This window comes from Monodon monoceros, unplaced genomic scaffold (genome assembly GCF_005190385.1).
Source record: "Monodon monoceros isolate NGI ecotype Baffin Bay Population unplaced genomic scaffold, NGI_Narwhal_1 Super_Scaffold_13, whole genome shotgun sequence".
Taxonomy (NCBI): Eukaryota; Metazoa; Chordata; class Mammalia; order Artiodactyla; family Monodontidae; genus Monodon; species Monodon monoceros.
Window position 1 is genome coordinate 61,919,878 of NW_021703769.1, and position 23,252 is coordinate 61,943,129.

Consider the following 23,252-nt stretch of genomic DNA (forward strand, 5'->3'; position numbering starts at 1 on the left):
TATTTAGGTCTTTAATGCATTTTGAGGTTTTTTTTGTGTATGGTGTTAGGGAGTGTTCTCATTTAATACTTTTACATGTACCTGTCCAGTTTTCCCAGCACCACTTATTGAAGAGGCTGTCTTTTCTCCACTGTATATTCTTGCCTCCTTTATCAAAGATAAGGTGACCATAAGTGCGTGGGTTTATCTCTGGGCTTTCTATCCTGTTCCATGGATCTGTATTTCTGTTTTTGTGCCAGTACCATACTGTCTTGATTACTGTAGCTTTGTAGTATAGTTTGAAGTCAGGGAGCCTGATTCCTCCAGCTCTGTTTTTCTTTCGCAAGATTGCTTTGGCTATTGAGGGTCTTTTGTGTTTACATACAAATTGTGAAATTTTTTGTTCTAGTTCTGTGAAAAATGCCAGTGGTAGTTTGACAGGGATTGCATTGAATCTGTAGATTGCTTTGGGTAGTAGAGTCATTTTCACAGTGTTGATTCTTCCAATCCAAGAACATGGTATATCTCTCCATCTATTTGTATCATCTTTAATTTCTTTCATCAGTGTCTTATAATTTTCTGCATACAGGTCTTTTGTCTCCTTAGGTAGGTTTATTCCTAGATATTTTATTCTGTTTGTTGCAGTGATAAATGGGAGTGCTTTCTTAATTTCACTTTCAGAGTTTTCATCATTAGTGTATAGGAATGCAAGAGATTTCTGTGCATTAATTTTGTATCCTGCTACTTTACCAAATTCATTGATTAGCTCTAGTAGTTTTCTGGTAGCATCTTTAGGATTCTCTGTGTATAGTATCATGTCATCTGCAAATAGTGACAGCTTTACTTCTTCTTTTCCGATTTGGATTGCTTTTATTTCCTTTTCTTCTCTGGCTAAAACTTCCAAAACTATGTTGAATACTAGTGGTGAGAGTGGGCAACCTTGTCTTATTCCTGATCTTAGTGGAAATGGTTTCAGTTTTTCACCATTGAGAACGATGTTGGCTGTGGGTTTGTCATATATGGCCTTTATTATGTTGAGGTAAGTTCCCTCTATGCCTACTTTCTGGAGGGTTTTTATCATAAATGGGTGTTGAATTTTGTCGAAAGCTTTCTCTGCATCTATTGAGATGATCATATGGTTTTTCTCCTTCAGTCTGTTAATATGGTTTATCACATTGATTGATTTGCTTATATTGAAGAATCCTTGCATTCCTGAGATAAATCCCACTTCATAATGGTGTATGGTCCTTTCAATGTTTTGTTGGATTCTGTTTCCTAGTATTTTGTGGAGGATTTTTGCATCTATGTTCATCAGTGATATTGGCCTGTAGTTTTCTTTCTTTGTGACATCTTTGTCTGGTTTTGGTATCAGGGTGATGGTGGCCTCGTAGAATGAGTTTGGGAATGTTCCTCCCTCTGCTATGTTTTGGAAGAGTTTGAGAAGGATAGGTGTTATCTCTTCTGTAAATGTTTGATAGAATTAGCCTGTGTAGCCATCTGGTCCTGGGCTTTTGTTTGTTGGAAGATTTTTAATCACAGTCTCAATTTCAGTGCTTGTAATTGGTCTGTTTATATTTTCTGTTTCTTCCTCGTTCAGTTTTGGAAGGTTGTGCATTTCCAAGAATTTGTCCATTTCTTCCAGGTTGTCCATTTTATTGGCATAGAGTTGCTTGTAGTAATCTCTCATGATCCTTTGTATTTCTGCAGTGTCAGTTGTTACTTCTCCTTTTTCATTTCTAATTCTATTTGTTTGAGTCTTCTCCCTTTTTTTCTCAATGAGTCTGGCTAATGGTGTATCAATTTTGTTTATCTTCTCAAAGAACCAGCTTTTAGTTTTATTGATCTTTGCTATCGTTTGCTTCATTTCTTTTTCATTTATTTCTGATCTGATCTTTATGATTTCTTTCCTTCTGCTAACTTTGGGGTGTTTTTGTTCTTCTTTCTCTAATTGCTTTAGGTGTATGGTTAGGTTATTTATTTGAGATGTTTCTTGTTTCTTAAGGTAGGATTGTATTGCTATAAACTTCCGTCTTAGAACTGCTTTTGCTGCATCCCCTAGGTTTTGGGTTGTCATGCTTTCATTGTCATTTGTTTCTAGGTATTTTTTGATTTCCTCTTTGATTTCTTCAGTGATCTCTTGGTTATTAAGTAGTGTATTGTTTAGCCTCCATGTGTTTGTATGTTTTACAGATTTTTTCCTCTAATTGATATCTAGTCTCATAGTGTTATGGTCAGAAAAGATACTTGATACGATTTCAGTTTTCTTTAAATTTACCAAGGCTTGATTTGTGACCCAAGATATGATCTATCCTGGAGAATGTTCCATGAGAACTTGAGAAGAATGTGTATTCTGTTGTTTTTAGATGGAATGTCCTCTAAGTATCAATTAAGTCCATCTTGTTTAATGTATCATTTAACGCTTGTGTTTCCTTATTTATTTTCATTTTGGATTATCTGTCCATTGGTGCAGTGGGGTGTTAATGTCCCCTACAGTGATTGTGTTAATGTCGATTTCCCATTTTATAGCTGTTAGTATTTGCCTTATGTATTGAGGTGCTCCTATGTTGGGTGCATAAATATTTACAATTGTTATAGCTTCCTCTTGGATCTATCCCTTGATCATTATGTAGTGTCCTTCTTTGTCTCTTGTAATAGTCTTTATTTTAAAGTCTGTTTTGTCTGATATGAGAATTGCTACTCCAGCTTTCTTTTGATTTCCACTTGCATGGACTATCTTTTTCCATCCCCTCACTTTCACTCTGTATGTGTCCCTAGGTCTGAAAGGGGTCTCTTGTAGATAGCATATAGATGGGTCTTATTTTTGTATCCATTCAACAAGCCTTTGTCTTTTGGTTGGAGCATTTAATGCATTCAGGTTTAAGGTAAGTATTGATATGTATGTTCCTATGACCATTTTCTTAATTGTTTTTGGTTTGTTTTTGTAGGTCCTTTTCTTCTCTTGTGTTTTCCACTTAGAGAAGTTCCTTTAGCATTTGTTGTAGAGCTGGTTTGGTGGTGCTGAATTCTCTTAGCTTTTGCTTGTCTGTAAAACATTTGATTTGTCCATGGAATCTGAATGAGATCCTTGCTGGGTCGAGTAATCTTGGTTGTAGTTTTTCTCCTTCATCACTTTAAATATGTCCTGCCACTCCCTTCTGGCTTGCAGAGTTTCTGCTGAAAGATCAGCTGTTAACCTTATGGGGATACCCTTGTGTGTTATTTGTTGTTTTTCCTTTGCTGCTTTTAATGTTTTTTCTTTGTATTTAATTTTTGATTGTTTGATTAATATATGTCTTGGTGTGTTTCTCCTTGGATTTATCCTGTATGGGACGCTCTGTGCTTCCTGGACTTGATTAACTATTTCCTTTCCCATATTAGGGAAGTTTTCAACTATAATGTCTTCAAATATTTTCTCAGAGACTTTCTTTTTCTCTTCTTCTTCTGGGACCCCTATAATTCGAATGTTGGTGCGTTCAGTGTTGTCCCAGACGTCTCTGAGACTGTCCTGAATTCTTTTCATTCTTTTTTCTTTATTCTGCTCTGTAGTAGCTATTTCTACTATTTTATCTTCCAGGTCACTTATCCGTTCTTCTGCCTCAGTTATTCTGCTATTGATCCCTTCTAGAGAATTTTTAATTTCATTTATTGTGTTGTTCATCACTGTTTGTTTGCTCTTTAGTTCTTCTAGGTCCTTGTTAAACGTTTCTTGTATTTTCTCTATTCTATTTCCAAGATTTTGGATCATCTTTACTGTCATTACTCTTAATTCTTTTTCAGGTAGACTGTCTATTTCCTCTTCATTTGTTAGGTCTGGTGGGTTTTTGCCTTGCTCCTTCATCTGCTGTGTGTTTTTCTGTCTTCTCATTTTGCTTAACTTACTCTGTTTGGTGTCTCCTTTTCGCAGGCTGCAGGTTCATCGTTCCCGTTGTTTTTGGTGTCTCTCCCCAGTGCCTAAGGTTGGTTCAGTGGGTTGTGTAGGCTTTCTGCTGGAGGGGAGTAGTGCCTGTGTTATGGTGGATTAGGCTGGATCTTGTCTTTCTGGTGGGCAGTTCCACGTCTGTTGGTGTGTTTTGGGGGTGTCTGTGGCCTTATTATGATTTTAGGCAGCGTCTCTGCTAATGGATGGGGTTGTGTTCCTGTCTTGCTAGTTGTTTGGCAAAGGGTGTCCAGCACTGTAGCTTGCTGGTTGTTGTGTGGAGCTAGGTCTTGGCGTTGAGATGGGGATCTCTGGGAGATTTTCGCCGTTTGATATTACGTGGAGCTGGGAGATCTCTTGTGGACCAGTGTCCTGAATGCCTGGCTGGAACACCAAGAGCCTTTCATCTACATGGCTCAGAATAAAAGGGAGAAAAGAAAGAAAGAAAGAAGATATAAAATAAAATAAAATATTATTATTAAGAAAAAAAAATTTTAAAGTAATAAAAAAAACCCAAAAATGTACAGACAGAACCCTAGGACAAATGGTAAAAGCAAAGCTATACAGGCAAAATCACACACAGAAGCATACACATACATACTCAGAAAAAGAGAAAAAGGGAAAAATATATATATATATCTTTGCTGCCAAAGTCTACCTCCTCAATTTGGGATGACTCGTTGTCTATTCAGGTATTCCACAGATGCAGGGTACATCAAGTTGATTGTGGAGATTTAATCCTCTGCTCCTGAGGCTGCTGGGAGAAATTTCCCTTTCTCTTCTTTGTTCGTACAGCTCCTGGGGTTCAGCTTTGGATTTGGACCCGTCTCTGCGTGTAGGTCACCTGAGGGCATCTGTTCTTCACTCAGACAGGACGGGGTTAAAGGAGCAGCTGGTTAGGGGGCTCTGGCTCACTCAGTCTGGGGGGAGGGAGGGCTACGGATGCGGGGCGAGCCTGCAGCAGCAGAGGCCAGCGTGACGTTGCAACAGCCTGAGGCACGCCGTGTGTTCTCCTGGGGAAGTTGTCCCTGGATCACGGGACCCTGGCAGTGGCGGGCTGCACAGGCTCCCGGGAGGGGAGGTGTGGAGAGTGACCTGTGCATGCACACAGGCTTCTTGGTGGCAGCAGCAGCAGCCTTAGCATCCCATGCCCATCTCTGGGGTCCGCGCTGATAGCCGCAGCTCGCGCCTGTCTCTGGAGCTCCTTTAACTGGCACTGTTAATCTCCTCTCCTCGTGCACCAGGAAACAAAGAGGGACGAAAAAGTCTCTTGCCTCTTCGGCAGCTCCAGACTTTTTCCCCCACTCCCTCCCGGCTAGCTTCCTCACAGCTTTTTTGGAAGGTACTATTATGCTTCTGTTAAAGATAGAAAACTTAGGCCCTGAGAGGTTGAATTGCCCAAATTCTCATGGATTGAAGGCAGTAGAGCTAGTATTTAATGGCGCATAAATTAATTTAGAGTCTGTGGTCTTAGAAACAGGATTACTTGAGTTTGATTAAATATAAACATAAAAAGGAATATATCTTAAAAGCATAGAATAGCTCATAGAAATCAAGAATAAGAAAGTAGATGAACTTTAAAAAGAGGAACCAGAAGAAGAACCATTAAATCAATCAGTCAACATGTCTGATTCTCTTTCTCTTTCTCATTTCCTTCATATCTACTTCTTTTGTGGGTTTGCTTCCTTCTCTGTTTTGCTCTGCAAACCAGCTTTCTCAACTTCTGCATCTGTTTAATAGAATATGGCTGCCTCACAACCATAGATTTTGTTGCTACCTTTCAATCCACTTTTGGAGATTGACTTGTGGCAACAATCCCAGTCTCAAATATCTGAGAGACTTGATTGGTTCAGCTCAGTGCCTAGTCATTGTCAGTCTTCATGAAGGGTGGGATGGGGATGGAATATTACAATATAAGTAGCATTCCTGGAAATCTAACCATGTATGGAGGCAGAGGATGGTCCAAGAGACAAGAATACTGATTCATTGGCTGACCCTACAAGATATCCATTCAGTAGTCATTTAGTGGTAAATATTTTATTTTTAAAATAGTTGAATTGTTTTGCAGTATTCTATGAATTTTAATAGATGTACAGATTTATTAGATGTATACATTCTTTTTTTTTTTAGATGTATACATTCTAATCAGGATATAGAATGGCATCCAAAACTCTCGCATGCTATCCCATTGTAATCACGGCCCCAACCCCAGTTCCCAGCAACCACTGATTTGTTCTTCATTATTATAATTAAAACAAAGGCTTTCTTGAGTGATTGCTGGATTCCCAACAATGTGTCCCAGTAGAGGTCCTTATACAAGATGAGGCTGAAATTTTTCTCACAGTTGTGGCACTGGTGTATATCAGTACACTCATACGTGTGCTCCCCAAATATTAATTCATGAAACATCATCCTAAATTAACAATCCCTACCCCCAACATGATTCAAATATAGGGCCAGAAAGACTACTGGTTATCTCAATATTTAGGAATTAACTTATTCAATCAATATTTATTGCATGTTAATAATAGGTACTTAATAATATTCAAAGGAAAAATCAGTGTAAATAACAGACAAAAATCCCTGTCCTTCTATAGGTTGTATTATAGAGGAATCATAGTCTAACATGGAAATAATATATTGCAAACATCAAATCATTTATGTCACACAGAAGCTGAAGTTTCCATATTGCTGGTCTGTTACCTTTGGGTCTCTTCTTGGGTCAACTTCCCAGGGACTCAGGTCCAGGTATCATGTTCAGTCTTTCCAAATCTCAAGGTGGGTCCTCAACACTGCACTTAATTCCTTTGTTTATGAAAAACTGTCCCAAACCTGGTTTGAGACAGATGTTTTCTCATGATGTAATTCATAACCTCCTACTAGGAAGGAAATTAAGATTTGTGATAAACTGCTTAAGCAGTTTTACATTAAACTTTAATGAGATTAAGACTTCTTCTGGGAAACTACCTACCCACCTACTTGGCTGACTGTCAGTCTAGGTTCTAATGATCTTCTTAACCAGATGTTCTTTTTACATGTATCTAACCTTCCTCTTCACATCAAATGTGCCTTCCAAGGTCAAGCAAGGTCTCTCTTTTTGCCACAGGTTTGTAATAAAATATTGATCTATCCTCATAGTTATATTATCTGATAGGTTATTATAAACTTTTTTTTTAATCTACTGCTTATTCTCAGAGCCTTCCGTCAAAAAAAGAAGAGGTGTGGAATACTATAGTTATGCAAGTTGTTACCATTGGGGAAAATTGACAACAGTATATGGGATTTCTCTGTATTATTTCTTATAACTGCGTGTGAATCTATAATTACCTCAAAATAAAAAGTTAAAAAAAGAAAAGAGATACCATCTTTGCTTTCTCTGCTCTTCCTCATCCATTTCCTCTGTGCTTCTATGGCATTTTCCTTAGCTGTCTAGAGAGTCACTTCTACTTTCCATCAGGGCCTCTCTTCCTATCAGTCTTCCTACTCCTTCCTATTTCTATGGTATTTTCTTATATGTTATAGCTATGTTATATACTCACCTCTGTGCTTATATTATCCCTTTAAGGTTTAAGGCCATAAATGACAAAAGTTGTGTTTTGTGCTTCTCTGCCTTTTCTACATAGGAGATGCTCATGAAATATTTGTTGAATTAAATTAAATTTTTAAATAGCTAACACCCTTGATATCTGTTCAGGGAACTGTACCTCTATGTTAGTACCTAAGGAAAGGGAATGAGGTGGGCCTGGAGAGTCCCTTGGTTGCTTTTTGCTGAGGAGAGTAGACCAGTGCCTCTCAATCTTCACCATATTGGAGTTGCCTGGGTGGCTGTTAAGAAATACCAGTGCCCAGTCTCCACCCCTAGCAATTATCATTCAGTCCATTGAAGGTGGGCACAGAATCAGTATTTTTATTTTTTTTAGCATCAGTATTTTTAAAAGCTTCCAGGTTTAGTTGAATGTGCAGCCAGGCTTGAGGACCACTGTTTTAGAGCAATAATTTCTAAAGTCTCATTTTTCCTCCGAATATACTTGAGGGAGAAAACACATTTTGTACCGCTAAAAGTGACTGACCACACTGAGGATTTTCACTCCGAAGTAGGTGGGAAGTGACTGAGAAAGGGATGGGTAGTTTGAAAAAATTCCCCAGGGATTTCAGTATGCCTCTTAAGAAGGCACTCACTCCCGGCTCACATCCCTCACTACTGCGAGAGTTTCTGGAACACTTACTTATTTCACAAGGACTCCCTAATCTCCTCAGCTTTATTAGAGGCATCCTGGTATAGTGGTTGGGAGCACAGACCCTGAAGCAGGGCCTGGATTTGAGTCCCGTCTCTACCATTTCCTTGCTGAGTCAGTTACTGCAGTTGACTACACCTCAGTTTCCTCTTTGTAAAACGTGATAGTAATAAAACCTATCACATACGATTGTTGTCAGGATTAAACAATAGTTCATGGAAAGTATTTAGACTATGATGGGCCTATTGTAAATATGCAGTACATGTAAACTGTTAGTTTCCTTCGTTCTCCTCCTCATTATTATTATTATTTTTCCAGGCATCATGCTAAGTGCTATGATATAGGAGAGAATCAGACTAACTTTTGCCCTCATGGAGTTCTCTGGAAAAGCGGGCATTAGATAACAGCACACAGCATCATTGCACATCAGTATTCAATGATCTCTGTATCAAAATATGGAACGAAAAGTTGAGTTCTCAAAGTGCCACCTTATACAGTCCCATGGTTATCCTTGCAGTGGGTGTGATGAAAGCGTCCTGTGTTAGTTTGTTTCCACAGGTCTTTAAAGCTTTCAGGTTTGCAGGATTTCTTTGCCCCTCATCAGAGTAGAGCAGAAGGGGAGGTGGGTTCAGACATTCAGCCTTTCCCAGTCTGGGCTGGACTATGCCCAGATCCCCAACTGAGCCCCCTCTCTTAAATCCAAGCTGGGGGCCTCGCTGGTGCTGTCTACTTTCTGTCATTAACCCGCTGTGACATACTGTCCCCTTAAACCACTGCACTTCATCACCAGCAAATTACTTGGCATGCTGCGGCGTGATGAGTTGGCATATAAATTGAAGTTGTTCCTTGGTCGTAAGGCAAAGGGTGGGAGAACATTTGGAGTGCTGCGAAATAGACATCCAGTGGGTTTCATTCTTCATAAGCGTGGCACAGTGTTAAATTTTTCAGAGCACTTTGCCTCTGTGCTGTCAAGTTGAGGTTTTCCATCTGAATTTATTGAGAGTATAGAATTTCAGATGGTGATTAACATAAATTTCAACCTCTATTTCTGCCTGTTGTTGCCTCATAAGTTGTATGGAAACATTTTTTTTTAATACCCACTCAAACTAGTTGTCTTTGAATCCTGACTCTGCCACTCACTTGGGTGGCCCTGAGTCTATGGTCTCAGTTTTCTTATCTGTTAAATGGGTACGATGACAGTACCTATTTTAGAGGGTTGTTATAGGACTAGATGAATTAATAAATATAAGTGCCTTGCATAGTTGCTGGCACACTGTAGGCATTCAATGACTACTAACTTTCTGTTTTATTACAAATATGATTATTAGCTAGATCTTTATAATTATTATTTGAGAAAGTTGACAGGAACTAATATTTTACACTAAACACTGTGAGTCCCTACCTCTTTCAGTTCAATTTTTCAGGTAAGGAAAGTGAAGCTTGGAGGAGTCAAATAACTACTTCAAAGTCAGAACCACCGGAAGTAAAGGACAAAGTGAGACTCTGAACTCACACACGCCTGACTTCACAAGTCCATAATTTTGCCTCTTTGTGATGCTCACTATTAAAACACAATTTTAGGCACTCCCAGCAAAGTAGACTCCCAGGCCTCTGGGAAGTCATACTCCCCATACTCCTTATGGTAGTTGAAACCTTGAAAAACTTTGAGCACATCTTAAGTACCCTGTGTATGTCCACATTTATTTTTCCAGTATTACTACAACTGCACCTAGTAATACTGTCTCATTCAGTGTTTCTTATCCTGGTTTTATTTGTTTTACTAAATGAAGCTCAGAGAGGGTAGTTGTGGATAATCATTGGAAATTTCCCCAATGTCAACGATTCTTTCTAATATGAGATTTTCCTCCTAGTAATATTTCATAGAGGTTCATCTGTCCATTCTATATCCAGTCAATTTCCAAGTATTGTTGTTTTTTCCTCCTGAATACCTCTCGAGTCCTTCTTGCCCTCTCCAAGTCATTCTTCACATCAAAGCCAGAGTGATCTTTCAAAAATGCTAAATTACTGTCATGCCCCCTGCCTAGGATCCTCCAATGGCTTCCCAGTGCTCTTAGAGTGGAGCCTGATCCTACCCATGGCCCTGCATACACGCTGAGGCAGCCCACTCTGCTCCAGGCAAGGAGGGCAGCATATGCAAAGGGCCCTTGCAACTTTTCCAGAACCTTCCTGTGCCTCTCCTCTGTTACTCTCCCAGCTCCAATCCTCGGAGCCTTGACAGATGCCTAGAACACATTTCCACTTCCCACCCCACTTCGTAACTAATTCTCATTGTTAGTGTTCAGCAAAATGCTACCTCCTCAAGAAAATTTTCTCTGATCACTCAGTTTAGGTAGAGTTTCTGATATTTGTATGTAAAGTGCCCCATAGTTCTCCTTTGAAGCATTTGTCATGATTATGATTGAATATCTAATTGCATAGTGCCTTGTTTGATCTCTTCCACAAGGATAGAAATCCGACAAAGACAGCCATTATGCTTTTTAAATTCTCCACTGCATATATTCCCATCCCTTTGCAGAGTAGGTCTTGGATAAATATTTGTTGAGTGAATAAATAGACTGGAGGGGCAGACTGATTTTTTTTCTCCACCGAAAGAGGCTGTGATCTGATCGATAAGCTTTCCTGTCTTAAGTGAAAGCAGGATTCCAGAAGTGTCTACTTTTTAAGCAGGCTTAATCTCATTACCAGATATTTTGGGGAAAATCCAATTAAAGCATGCCGTGCAGCTTGGTCACTAAGGGTGACCATCATTACCCAGGTCTAAAAAACCAAGTTATGGGTAGTGGCCTTTCCAGCTGAATCTCTGCTTCAGACCAGCTTCTCCAATACGATTATCTTGCTTTATTATGCATGCAAGCTGCCTCTAACAAATTGCTTTAATAATCATCGTCTCCAGCAGAACAAACCTATAAAGGAGGCATTTTTCCTTGACTAGTGTAATGGAATAGACCAATGCCATAATTGGAAGAGCTAGAAATAGGGCAACATTGGCTGTTCCTTCTTCCCAGAGTTTGCCTTTGTTGAATCCTTTCCTCATTTTCAGTGATAAAAGTCTTTTTTTTTGCATCCCATTTCTTGAATCATCTGGCAATAGTTTTGGCTTCCAAAATATATAGGCTCAATGAGCTCATTTATTCCGCCCTGTAAAGCCTTCCCCTGCCCCATTGCTGCAGTCACACTTAGGGCTCCGGGGGTTAAGAGCAAATTCATCAATGACTGTAAGTAGTGGCACTAATGTCCACACCATTCACTCCACTGATTGAGAAATGCCTTTAGCTTGGGAGTCATCATTCTGAGTGGATTCTCAGAGGAATTAACTTGTGATTCTTTGCTATTTCTGTTGAGATGCTTTAAGTAGATTGGATGGGATAAAAACAAAGACAGATCTAAGAAGTTTAATGGCAGTATCCCCTAACACTTGCAAAGCGTAGCAATAGGAAAGGGAGGCATAAGGAAAAAAATAGCAACCAGAAAAAGAAAATCTAGATGCAGAAACCAATACTTGATTTCATATCTGAAATTCCTGATATTTAGATGGTTGTGACGCCATGGTGTTCTGACATTCTTCCAGGAGAGCACTGGCTGTAGATAATGCCAGCTTTTTCAGCATGGGTCAAATCTGACAACTTTGCTCATCTTGGCCACCTGGATTTTGAGACTGGATTGTGAACATGCCTTCTTAGAGGGAGGCAGGGCTGTCCAATATTCACCATGCCTGCTGAGGTTAAAAAGTAAGAATAATGACATAATAATATTTATTGAGCATTTAGTAGGCACCAGGAACCAAGTGCCTTTTGTGTCATCCCATTCAGTCCTCAAAAAACTCTATCAAGTAGGTTTTATGAATAACCCCACTTTACAAAAGAGGAGTCTAAAGCTCAGAGTGGTTCAGTAACTTTCCAGTGGGCACATTCTAGTGAGCAGTAGAGGCAAATTTTTGATCCATGTTTGACAAATTCCAAGTCTAAGCTGTTAAGCACTACTGTATGCCTTTACTTTATAAAGGAGGTAAATAATAAATTAACTCCAATTAGTCAGGGGAGGACCAGTCTCTGACCTCCTTAAACCCCTCTTTCTAAATAAATCTATAGCTGGGAGATAAAAGAACCCCTTTCCCTGGAATAATTTCCTGTTCCCTATCAGCTAAAAGAATTGAGCCACAAGGATAGGTTTTAGTGCCCAGAGCTGAAAACCTCTGCAGTTCCTGGTAAATGTGTTAAATCATAAGTTGAGGATAGCTTTCTTTCTCTGGAATGAGCTGTACAAAGCAGTAAAAGCAAACAGCCTGTCTCGTGGAATTGGTTATTTAAAGGAGCTTCTTTTTTTCTTGCTTAACACTGTTGGATATTATGCAAAACTCCTTCTAGATCTTCCTAATAAAGTAAACTGTTTGTTTCCATCTAATGGGATTAGTTTAAAACATACTATAGCTATGAATCCAAATGGCCTCAGACCCTCTGAGAGCAAAGTCACCATGAGCAAAACTGCTGGGAGAGAAGGAAGCCTGGACTATTACCTATTAAATTAACCACCAGAGGGGCTGCACATGGAGTTCAAGCAAAGTGTATTGCCAGAGGTAAAACTAAATAATTTAAATATGTGTGCCCCTGATGGAAATCAAGTTTCTTGATTTGAGTCTCCTTCATAGAATGGAAAGGCAAAACATGAGGGTATTTTTTAAAAAGTGTCTGTTACACCTTTAATCACTAAACCACTTATTTAAAATAAAACTCTTAGAAGTTGCAATGCAAAACTACTGTGGTCTTTTATCCTCACACATGATCTGAGGTAGCATCAGTATAAGTGGCAGACAAGTCACCCTGAACTTGCTAATCCATAAAGATAATTCATTGGATCACAAACCTGAATAGTCAAGGGCTTGACTGGGCCTCCAGTTTAATGTGATCCTGGGTTTAAGTAATATAATCAGAACCAATCTCTCTCTCTCTTCTTTGTGTTGACCTCAAGACCAGCAGAAAAGAAAAATGTGTGATCTTGTGGCAGACTTTTCAAAGTCCTGAGAATGCAACTCATTGATTCTGATTGTGCCATATGCCCAGCTCAAACCAGTGATGATGGTCCAATGGATGTGGTAATCAGGCTTGTATCACATGCCTGGAATTGGAGCGCCCCGAAGGTTATGGACTGAGAGTGGGAGAGGGAGTGTACCCCTGGAAACTATACCAGAAGAGGAGGGAATAGACACTAGGTGGTAAAAATAAAACAACAAAAACAAAAAGTCCATTAGAACCAAGAGAGCATTAGAGGGTTATGATTATAAACAGTGTGGAATTTGGATCTGAAGAGACCATCCAAAGATTGAGGACTTCATTCAGCAGTGTTTGGACAATGTAGATTAGAAATCCTAAAGAATTCACATGCAAAAATGTATTAGAACTAACAAGAGAGTTCATCAAGGTCGCAGGATATAAGAACAATATACAAAAAAATTAATCATTTTCATGTATGCCATTAGTGAACAATCTAAAAAATATTAGGAAACATTTCCATTTACGAAAGCATCAAAAAGAATAAAATACTTAGGAATAAATTTAACAGAGGATGTGTAAGACATACAATTGAAACTGAGAAACATCACTGAAAGAAATTGAAGAAGATTAAATAAATGGAAATAGATCTCATGGTCATGAATTGGAAGACTTAATATTGTAATATGTCACTATTCCCCAAATTAACTTACAGCTTCAGTGCAATCCCTATCAGCATCCCAGCTGGTTTCTTTGCATAATTTGACAAGCTGCTCTGAAAATTCGTATGGAAATGCAATGGACCTAGAATAGCCCAAAAGGTTCTTGGAAAAAAAAAATAAAGTTGGAAGACTCAGGCTTCCCTTATTTCTCATTTACTTCAAGGATATGGTAATCAAGACAATGGCATAAGGATAAGGATAGACATATAGATCAATGGAAGATAACTGAGAGTCTAGAAATAAATCCTTAAATTTTCTGTAATTCAATGGGGGGAAAGAATAGTCTTTCAACACATGGTGCTGGGACAACTGGATATCCCCATACCAAAAAAGAAATTTGGACTCCTACCTCACATCATATACAAAAATTGACTGAAAATAGATCATAGATCTAAGAGCTAAAACTATAAAACTCAGAAAGAAATATAAGAATAAAATTTCATGACCTTATATTTGGCAGCAGTTTCTTAGATATGACACCAGATCACAAGTAACAAAAGAAAAAATCGATTGGACTTCATCAAAGTTAAAAACTTTGGTGCTTCAAAGGACATTATCAAGAAAGTGAAAAGAAAGCTCATAAAATGGGATAGCATATTTGCAAATAATATATCTGCTAAGGGATTTGTATCCAAAATTTATAAAGAACTCTTACAACTCAACAACAAAAAGACAAATATACCAATTTAAAAGTGGGCAAGGAATTTGAATAGATACTTCTCCAAAGAAAATATACAGATAGTCAGTAAACGCATGAAAAGATGCTCAACATCATTAGTCACTAAAGAAATGTAAATCAAAACTACAATGAGATACCATTTCATACTTGTTGGGATGACTATAATAAAAAAGGCAAGAATAATGTTTTGGCTAGGATGTAGGGAAATTGGAACCCTCATACATTTCTGATGGAAATGTAAAATGGTATACTCATTGTAGAAAGCAGTTTGACAGTTCCTCAAATGTTAAACATAGATTTACCATATGACCCAGAAATTTCATTCCTGGGTATATACCCACAAAAGTTGAAAACATATGTCTGCACAAAAACTTATACAAGAATGTGCATGGTATATTATTTATGACATCAAAGAAGTGGAAACAGGGCTTCCCTGGTGGCGTAGTGGTTGAGAGTCCGCCTGCCGGTGCAGGGGACGCGGGTTCATGCCCCGGTCCGGGAGGATCCCACATGCTGCGGAGCGGCTGGGCCCGTGAGCCATGGCCGCTGAGCCTGCACGTCCGGAGCCCATGCTCCGCAACGGGAGAGGCCACAGCAGTGAGAGGCCCGCATACCGCAAAAAAAAAAAGAAGTGGAAACAATCCAATGTCCATCCATTGATGATGAACGAATGAACAAAATGTGGTATATCCATACAATGGAATATTATTCAGTCATAAAAACAAATAAAGTACTGATTTGTGCTGCAAAATAGGTGAATCTTGAAAAGATTATGCGTAAGTGTAAGAAGGGAGACACAAAAGGCCACATGTTGTACGATTCCATTTATATGAAATATCCAGAAGAGGAAAATTGGTAGAGACAGAAAATAGATTAGTGGTATCAGTGGTTGGGGTGGGGGGAATGAGAAGTGACTATTCTATAGAAATAGAAATTTCTATTCTATAGAAATAGAATTTCTTTTGGGGGTGATGAAAATATTCTTGAATTAGGTATTGAGATGGTTGCACAACTCTGTGAATACACTAAAACCTATTGAATTTTACACTTAAAAAAGGTGAATCACCTAGTTGCACGGCAGGAATAAAGAGGTAGACATAGAGAGTGGAGTTGATGACATGGGGTGGGAGGGCGAAGCTGGGGTGAAGTGAGAGTAGCATTGACATATATGCACTACCGAATGTAAAATAGTTGGCTGGTGGGAAGTAGCAGCATAGCACAGGGAGATCGGCTTGGTGCTTTGTGATGACCTAGAGGGGTGGGATAGAGAGGATGGGAGGGAGACACAAGAGGGAGGGGATATGGGGATATGTGTATGCATGTGGCTGATTCGCTTTGTTGTGCAAGAGAAACTAACACAGTATTATGAAGCAATTATACTTCAATAAAGATGTATTAAAAAAAAGGTTAGTCATATGGTATGTGAATTATATCTCAATAAAGCTGTTATTTTAAAGAAGAGTGTTTGACTAAATATAAAATAGGTAATCAACAAGGACCTACTGTATAGCACAGGGAACACTACTCAATACTCTGTAATAACCCATATGGGAAAAGAATCTGAAAAAGAATGGATATATGTATATGTATAACTGAACCACTTTTCTGTACACCTGAAACTGACACACCATTGTAAATCAACTATACTCCAATATAAAATAAAAATTAAATTGAAAAAGTGTTTGGAGGAGAATCTGACTAGTTCAGTCCAATGCTGATTAGTTCAAATGAGATTTGCAGACAGAGCTTGGGGTCAAATCCTGTCTCCACTTCCAGAGCTCAATTACATCATCTATAAAATGAGAAGCAAGAGAAATAATATCAATATTGATACAGCATTCATGAGGATTCAGTGAGGTAGTGTGTATATAATTCCTGGAATATAACAAGTGACCAAAATATTGGATTCCAAAAATAAGGCAAAGCAGGATTTTGAATGTATGCAGATAAAGGAAGGCTCACCATTTTCAGAAATGAGATTTGAAGAGCTGAGTGTTTTGGGTGATACATGGCTCCTGGCCTTGACTGTGTTACAGGTGACAGGGCCAAGGGAGCAACTGCATTCTCCTGCTGGTTCCCAGCTCCTATTTCTCTGTGCTTGTCTGCAGTCAAAGCCATAATAGGCCTACCAAGAAGGAAGAACAAATTTCCCAAGCATTGTGGGGCCCTGGTCACTGGCTCAAGGGCTGAGGCCAAGAAGTGAATCCACAGGCACAGGACCACCTTCCTGCCCTTCTTTCCAGTGGTCTTTCATGTCACAGCAAAGACTGCTTCCTTGCAGTGCCCATGGAGGAGAAATCAAAGACTTGATGTCCCCTGGTTTGTATGCTTCACTCAGCTCTGACACAGCTCAGATCTGGAGCTATGGATTCCACAGAAATGAGAAAGTCCAGGCAAAGAGCATGGTAAAGAAAGGCAAAGGAGAAGAAAGGCTATATAGCTGGGTCAGGGTGATTCCACCACAAGGTCGTATCTTTAAACTAAAATTTATTTGACATTTATTACAGTATATTATTGATTCTAAAATTTACCACTGATTTAATGACGACTCTTAGGGGAGAGGGTATGGGGTGGAAGGAGAAATACTATTACATTGTAGACAATTTTATCTTACTCATCAAAAATAGCTTAAATTTGTCTTTAAAATCTGATTTCTTTTTCTTTCAAAATCACAATCAATTTTGAGTCAGACCTCTTCACATGCTGAATCCTAAGTCTCTTCGGAATGACTTTGGCCTGCAGACGTTCCCACAGAGTGCTTCTGGTGGGCTGCTCTTCTGTCATGACTCGTGCTACTTGATCTCTTTCATGTTCTCGGGATTGCTAATATAATTCTGAGTCAAACTGAAGAATATTGGGTTTTCATCTACAGTTTCTGTTCAGTCAAACTTGTAATCCTTTCGATGAATCCTATACTGAAGAAGTTAAAGAGCTTCTCTGAAAAGTCTTTGGAAGTTTTGTGATAAATAGGTGTGCAGCCCCTGACTAGTCCTTCATGGGCCATGAATCAATTAACACCAATCTCTCCTGGCTTTGAAAATTCCATGATTTATTACGCTAAGATATTTGGCTAAGTTAGCACGTGCTCAGCAATGACAAGGTGAAGCTTACTCATCTCCTTAGCAAGTCTCTTTTGGCTTCTCTCATGGTCTTTTGACCTTTTTGTTACTTAGGGTGTAAACATTCTTCTTACTTTTACTAGAATATTCCCTGTGCATCCAGTAGGAGATACTGTGTGGAATGATAGAAACCAAAGAGACCAGCTATTCCCTCTTCCCCACCTCCTGTCACCTGGAGTATAGTTAAATCATGCAGCCTTGGTCAATCAGAAGTTCAGGTCTACGACCTTGAATCTTGAGGGTCTCGTAATGAAAGCATCAGGTATCCAGCAGGCACTCCACTGTGCATGCAGTGGATGCATCAGCGGCAGCGTCCTTAAAAGACTGTTCCTGTGGAGTGACCTCAGTTAGGCTTTGGGCTGCTAAGCCCCTCTGGGTTTTGCTTATTTTCTGAGTCTTGTTGCCAGCTTGATCCTTAACATGTGTGAACTTTCCACTGTCGTTTTCTACTTAATAAGGTCAGAGCTGGTTTCTGTTTGTTTTAAGGGTACCTGGGGTTTGTTTTAATCCTGTATGGTAAGACACAAAGATATGGAAATGACTGTCATGAAGGAAGAAGTTTTTACTCATGCTTCCCTAGAAACAGGAGGCACAGGGTGCCATTGCAGGGCCACATGGGGAAGCACCAGGGTTGATCAGGAGGCAGAGGGAATAGGAGGAAAATGTGGGCAAGAGCCTTTATTGTGATTTCTCTGGGAAGGAATGGGTGAATCAGGGTAAGCAGGCTTAGCTAGTTTTAATCATTTCAGCAGGCTGTAGGGTGTAGGGGTTGTCCCTAGCTATCTGGTACCTGGCCCTGGGGTGCTTAGAGCAGGTGGATAGTGACCCAGAGTGGAGAGGCAGTTAGGGACATGGGTTTTGGATTGGTTGGTTTGAACATGAAAGGCATGGTCTCAAGTGAGTCATTTACTATCTGTAGGAACTGGCTAACCCTCTCCAGGGTCAGCAGAGCCCTGAGATGTCAAAGCATCAAATACAAAAACTAGAAAATGGGGTTTTGTTTCTTTTTTTTTTCTTTTGCGGTACATGGGCCTCTCACTGTTGTGGCCTCTCCCGTTGCGGAGCACAGGCTCCGGACGCGCAGGCTCAGCGGCCATGGCTCACGGGCCTAGCCGTTCCGCGGCATGTGGGATCTTCCCGGACTGGGGCACGAACCTGCGTCCCCTGCATCGGTAGGTGGACTCTCAACCACTGCGCCACCAGGGAAGCCCTGTATATTCTTTTTGAAGTTAAAATTGAACCACCTTTTGCCAGTAAGAAGAGCATCTTGGGACCCCTCTTGAATCTTTTTGACCTGACCCCAGTGGACTTTGACATCTTTCCTGCCTTCTGGTATAATAAAATGTTCTGGGCTCACTTTTAATATTTCCTAACCTATGTGAGGAATTGACCACTTACCCAAAGAACTCAAGTTCCTTTAAGGGGGAAATGGTACTTAGAAACCGCAGTCTGGGCTGTGTCATTGTTTCTAGGATTTTTATGTAGACAGAGCTAGGAAGTGAATATTTTTAAAAGAGAAAATACATCATGTGTTCCTATTTATATCACCAACTGACATTTAAGGTCTGAAGGTTTATACCCAAGTTTTCTGATTCTGTACTTGGGTATTGCTTCTCCATGACAAAATTCACACCCTAGTTACAGCAGTAGAATTACTCACTTGCTTATCTTACAGCATTCTTACAACAGTTCCAAAATAACAAAATCAATATTACAGCTAAAAATATAATTTCTGAAAACAACTTGCAATTTCTTTGCAGTTGTTTTTAACCTTAGGCTCTATCCCAGTAGGGATATGCAGGCAAATTACTGTATTTTACTGAATTCCTCACTAAGTCACCAACTTGATGCACAGTTTAGCTCATTTATTTCATTTTGTTTTAGATTTTGAGGGATTGTTTTTTAAAATTTTGATTTAACTTTATTTTATAATTTTGTAAAATATTTATATACTTTAAAAGTAAAATACTTAGAACAGATTACATTCAGAGAGGTCTAGTTTCCATCCCTCTCCCCTCTACATCAGGCTTTTTACCATTTCTATTAGGTAACTTTCTTTAAAAAAAGTTTTTGTTTATTCTCCCATTGCTTTTCTAATATATAAGTGAATAAATGTCTGTTCATACCTGCTCTCTTTCTTAGGTTAAAAAGTAGCATTCTATAACCATTCTTCTGCCCCTTACTTTTTTCCATAAGAATATATGTAAATATGTACACACATATTTTCTCTGTCAAGAACATCACAACTTTCCTTTTCTTAGGACCTCTTGGTAGCACTTCAGTATTATGCTTGGGGCCATTTTAAACAGTGAAATCACCATCAAAAGGCACAGAAATGCAAAAATGATGGCACTAAATACTATGTACACACTTAACGTTTACACTATGAGAACTGAAAGAAGAAAGCAGAGAGTTGCCTTGCTTGACCTCAACTGGGATTGTGCACATCATAACTCAGCTTTTTGCATATGCATGACTGGGAGTGACCACAAAAGTTCCACCAGTATTGACTTTGGGGTTACAAATAAATTTTAGCTAGTACATTAGTTTGCAACTACAGAATCACAAATGATGAGGAGTGATTGTAGTCCTCATTTCTTTTTCACGGTTGCATAGTATTCCACTGTGTGGATGTGTACCATAGTTTTTTTAACTGGTTCTCTGTTGATGAACATTTGTACTTTCCAGTCTTTTCTATTATAAATAATGCCACAATGAATATTGTGTATTTGTGCATTTAAATTTTTGACAACTTCTTTTTGGAATGGAGTCCTTGAAGTGGGATTGCTAGTCAAATGATACATGCATACACAGTTTTTTAAAGCATGGACAGTTTCCTCTCCTTAAATGTTGTACCATTCTGCATTACTATGAGAATAAATGAAAGAGTCTGTTTCCCTGCAACCTCACCAACAGAATATGTTGTCCATCTTTTGGGTATTTGTCAATCTTTAAATGGTTATTTCAGTGTAATCTTAATTTGCATCTCTCTTATTGTCAGTGATAATGAACATCTTTGCATATTGCTATGGGGCACTTGTATTTCTTTTTCTGTAATTTTCGGTTCACATATCTTATGGGCAGGAACTTCTTATTGGCAGGGAAGGTAAGAAATAAAAGGCTGTCAGAGTGGGTGTTCCCAATAAGGAGGCAGAGGAATGAAGAACACAAGCAGTGGGAAGGATCCCTGGTGCCAAGCAAGTGGCAATCTTCAAGCAGAAAACATAATCATATCTATAAGGCAAGCTTGGAATGAAAGAAGTCATTGGCTTTCAGCCACTGGTCTGGAGCTTAAAGCATATTTAGAGTGATAAGGCAGGAAGTGTGGCAGTGGAAGCTAAACAGGGAAACCATCAGATCTAAGAAGGGAGCAAGCAGAAGTCTTGCCAGGTAGAAATCATTCTGTATGGTGGAGGAAGGAGATGACTGAGTCACTGTATAGTCAAGAGCACTGGCTCAGAAATCATATAATAGTAGATTGCCTTTCTTTCACTTAGTAGCTATATGATTTTGCCCAAGCTTTATCATCTTCCTGAACCTCATTTTCCTCATATTACAAGTAATTGATGTGACTTCCTAGAGTTTCTGTGAAAATTAAATGAGATTTTTGCATAAAGGATTTTGCACCATTCGTGGTGTATGCTAAGTGAATAGTAGGTGATAGCTACTACTATGATATAGAGGAAACTCCTTACTTTCAACAGGGCATGCCTTAGAATAGAGGTAGGGCAAGGAATGATGGTAGGAGGCTTGGATGGATCCTGCCATGAAGAGCGGGGGTTGCAAGATGAGGTGGGAAATGGTTTTCACCCCACAGATTGTGCTTCAAGAAATAGAATATAGCTCATGACACTCTGTAAGGAAGGAGCAAGGGTGCAATTAACATTTTCTTTAATATCTGTGTTAGATTTGAGGTCTTTGTCACCCAATCCAGGCACACTCCTCTTTTTAAGTACACTCTAAACTAGTTCTAGATCAATTAGTTCTCACACATTTCAATTCATGTTTTTGGATGGGGATGATATCCCCCTCCCATCTTCCATAACTACAGGGGAAAAGACGTAAACAAGGGCAAGTTGGTTCATACTAAGATCTACTCATTTGAACTACGCAGTGGCTAGTTCAGGGATGAGTATGTGACCTAAACAGAGCCAGTGAATGAGTTTTTTGCTGGTCCTCTAGGGAAAGAGATTCTCACTCTTTCCACAAGGAATTTGAAAGAGATCGGATGTTAGTGCTGAAAACATCTCACAGTTGTCTTTGACCATGATGGAAGAACTTGTCAAAAAAAAGAATCCACCATGAGGTGAATTAAACTGTAATTTAAAGAGAGAGGAATTAGATCTTGTGACAGCATTTTAAGCCCTGATCAAGCTGTGCCTGCAGTTGGTCCAGCCCCTGAAATATTCAGTTATGTGAGTGGATAAATTCCCTTTGGGCAGTGTCACACCAAATGAATATTAAGTGAGAGTGACCAGTGGTTATTGTTCCACCCAGTTTGTTTATTTTTAAACACAGAGCACCTCCCATGTTCCAGGCCAATGCTTATCTCACTAGAAATTCAAAGCATCTTCCAGTCTCCAGGGAAATAGGTCCTTAATCTCCAGATGCTGAAAGGCTGGGAAACAAGCACAGGATGATTCTTGTTTACTAAATTTTTATCCAATCAATTCTACTTTGAGAGGCAGCAGGTGTAGCGTTTCGTTACAGACCCTCCAGACTCTGAGATCCTGTTCCCATCTCTGATCTGGCTCCTGCCTGCTGGCACTTGTATGGCCTGTTGAGAGACTATTATTAAGATAGAATTTGTCTAGATTATTTTCCAGCCAACAAAAGAATTTCCTTGTTATTTATTCACAGGGTCTAGTGGGCAATATAAATTTAGCCAATTGAAGAGCCTAGCTCACTGATCTTGTTAAACAGAGCCAAAGGCTATTGTCTGCTGTTCACACGGAGATAGCGCTCCTGCTGGAAACCTCATTTCTAATTGCAGGAGGGTCAGTTTAGGATGCAGAAAGACCCCTGCTTCCCAAGCTTGTAGAGCATAAGGAAGCAATGTGTTCTGAATCCGCAGAGAGCTTATAACATCCAGGATGCAATAAAACCAAACATTCACTTGGCCCACCCCCTATAGAGAACACACTGGAATCCCTTGCCTAATGTGTATGGCAGAAACAAAATTGGAAACTGGCCAGGAGGTAGCCCGGAATTGGCCTAAGATTTTGCACTAAATAGATGCATGAGACCAGGGGCTCCTTAAGCCCAGGATTTTGGCTCAAGCTACCACCTCAAAAAGTGCATCGTGGGAATGTGTTGGTTGTGTCCATGACAATCTCAGAATGGCAGAACTGTTTCATTGATCATCTCAGAAATCCCAAAGTTACCAACCTATTTAAAAATTATACATATGTTTATAATGATGGGTTGGTATTAATATTCTTATATGTTTATTAAAAATACATAGTAAATATTAAAAGGTATAAAGAAATAATCATACCACTGAGATAAGGTCATTATTTATTTTGATGATATGTCCTTGAAAAGTGCTTGGAATAGAGGAAGCCCCCTTATATCAGTGTTGGTTTTCATTGGTGTT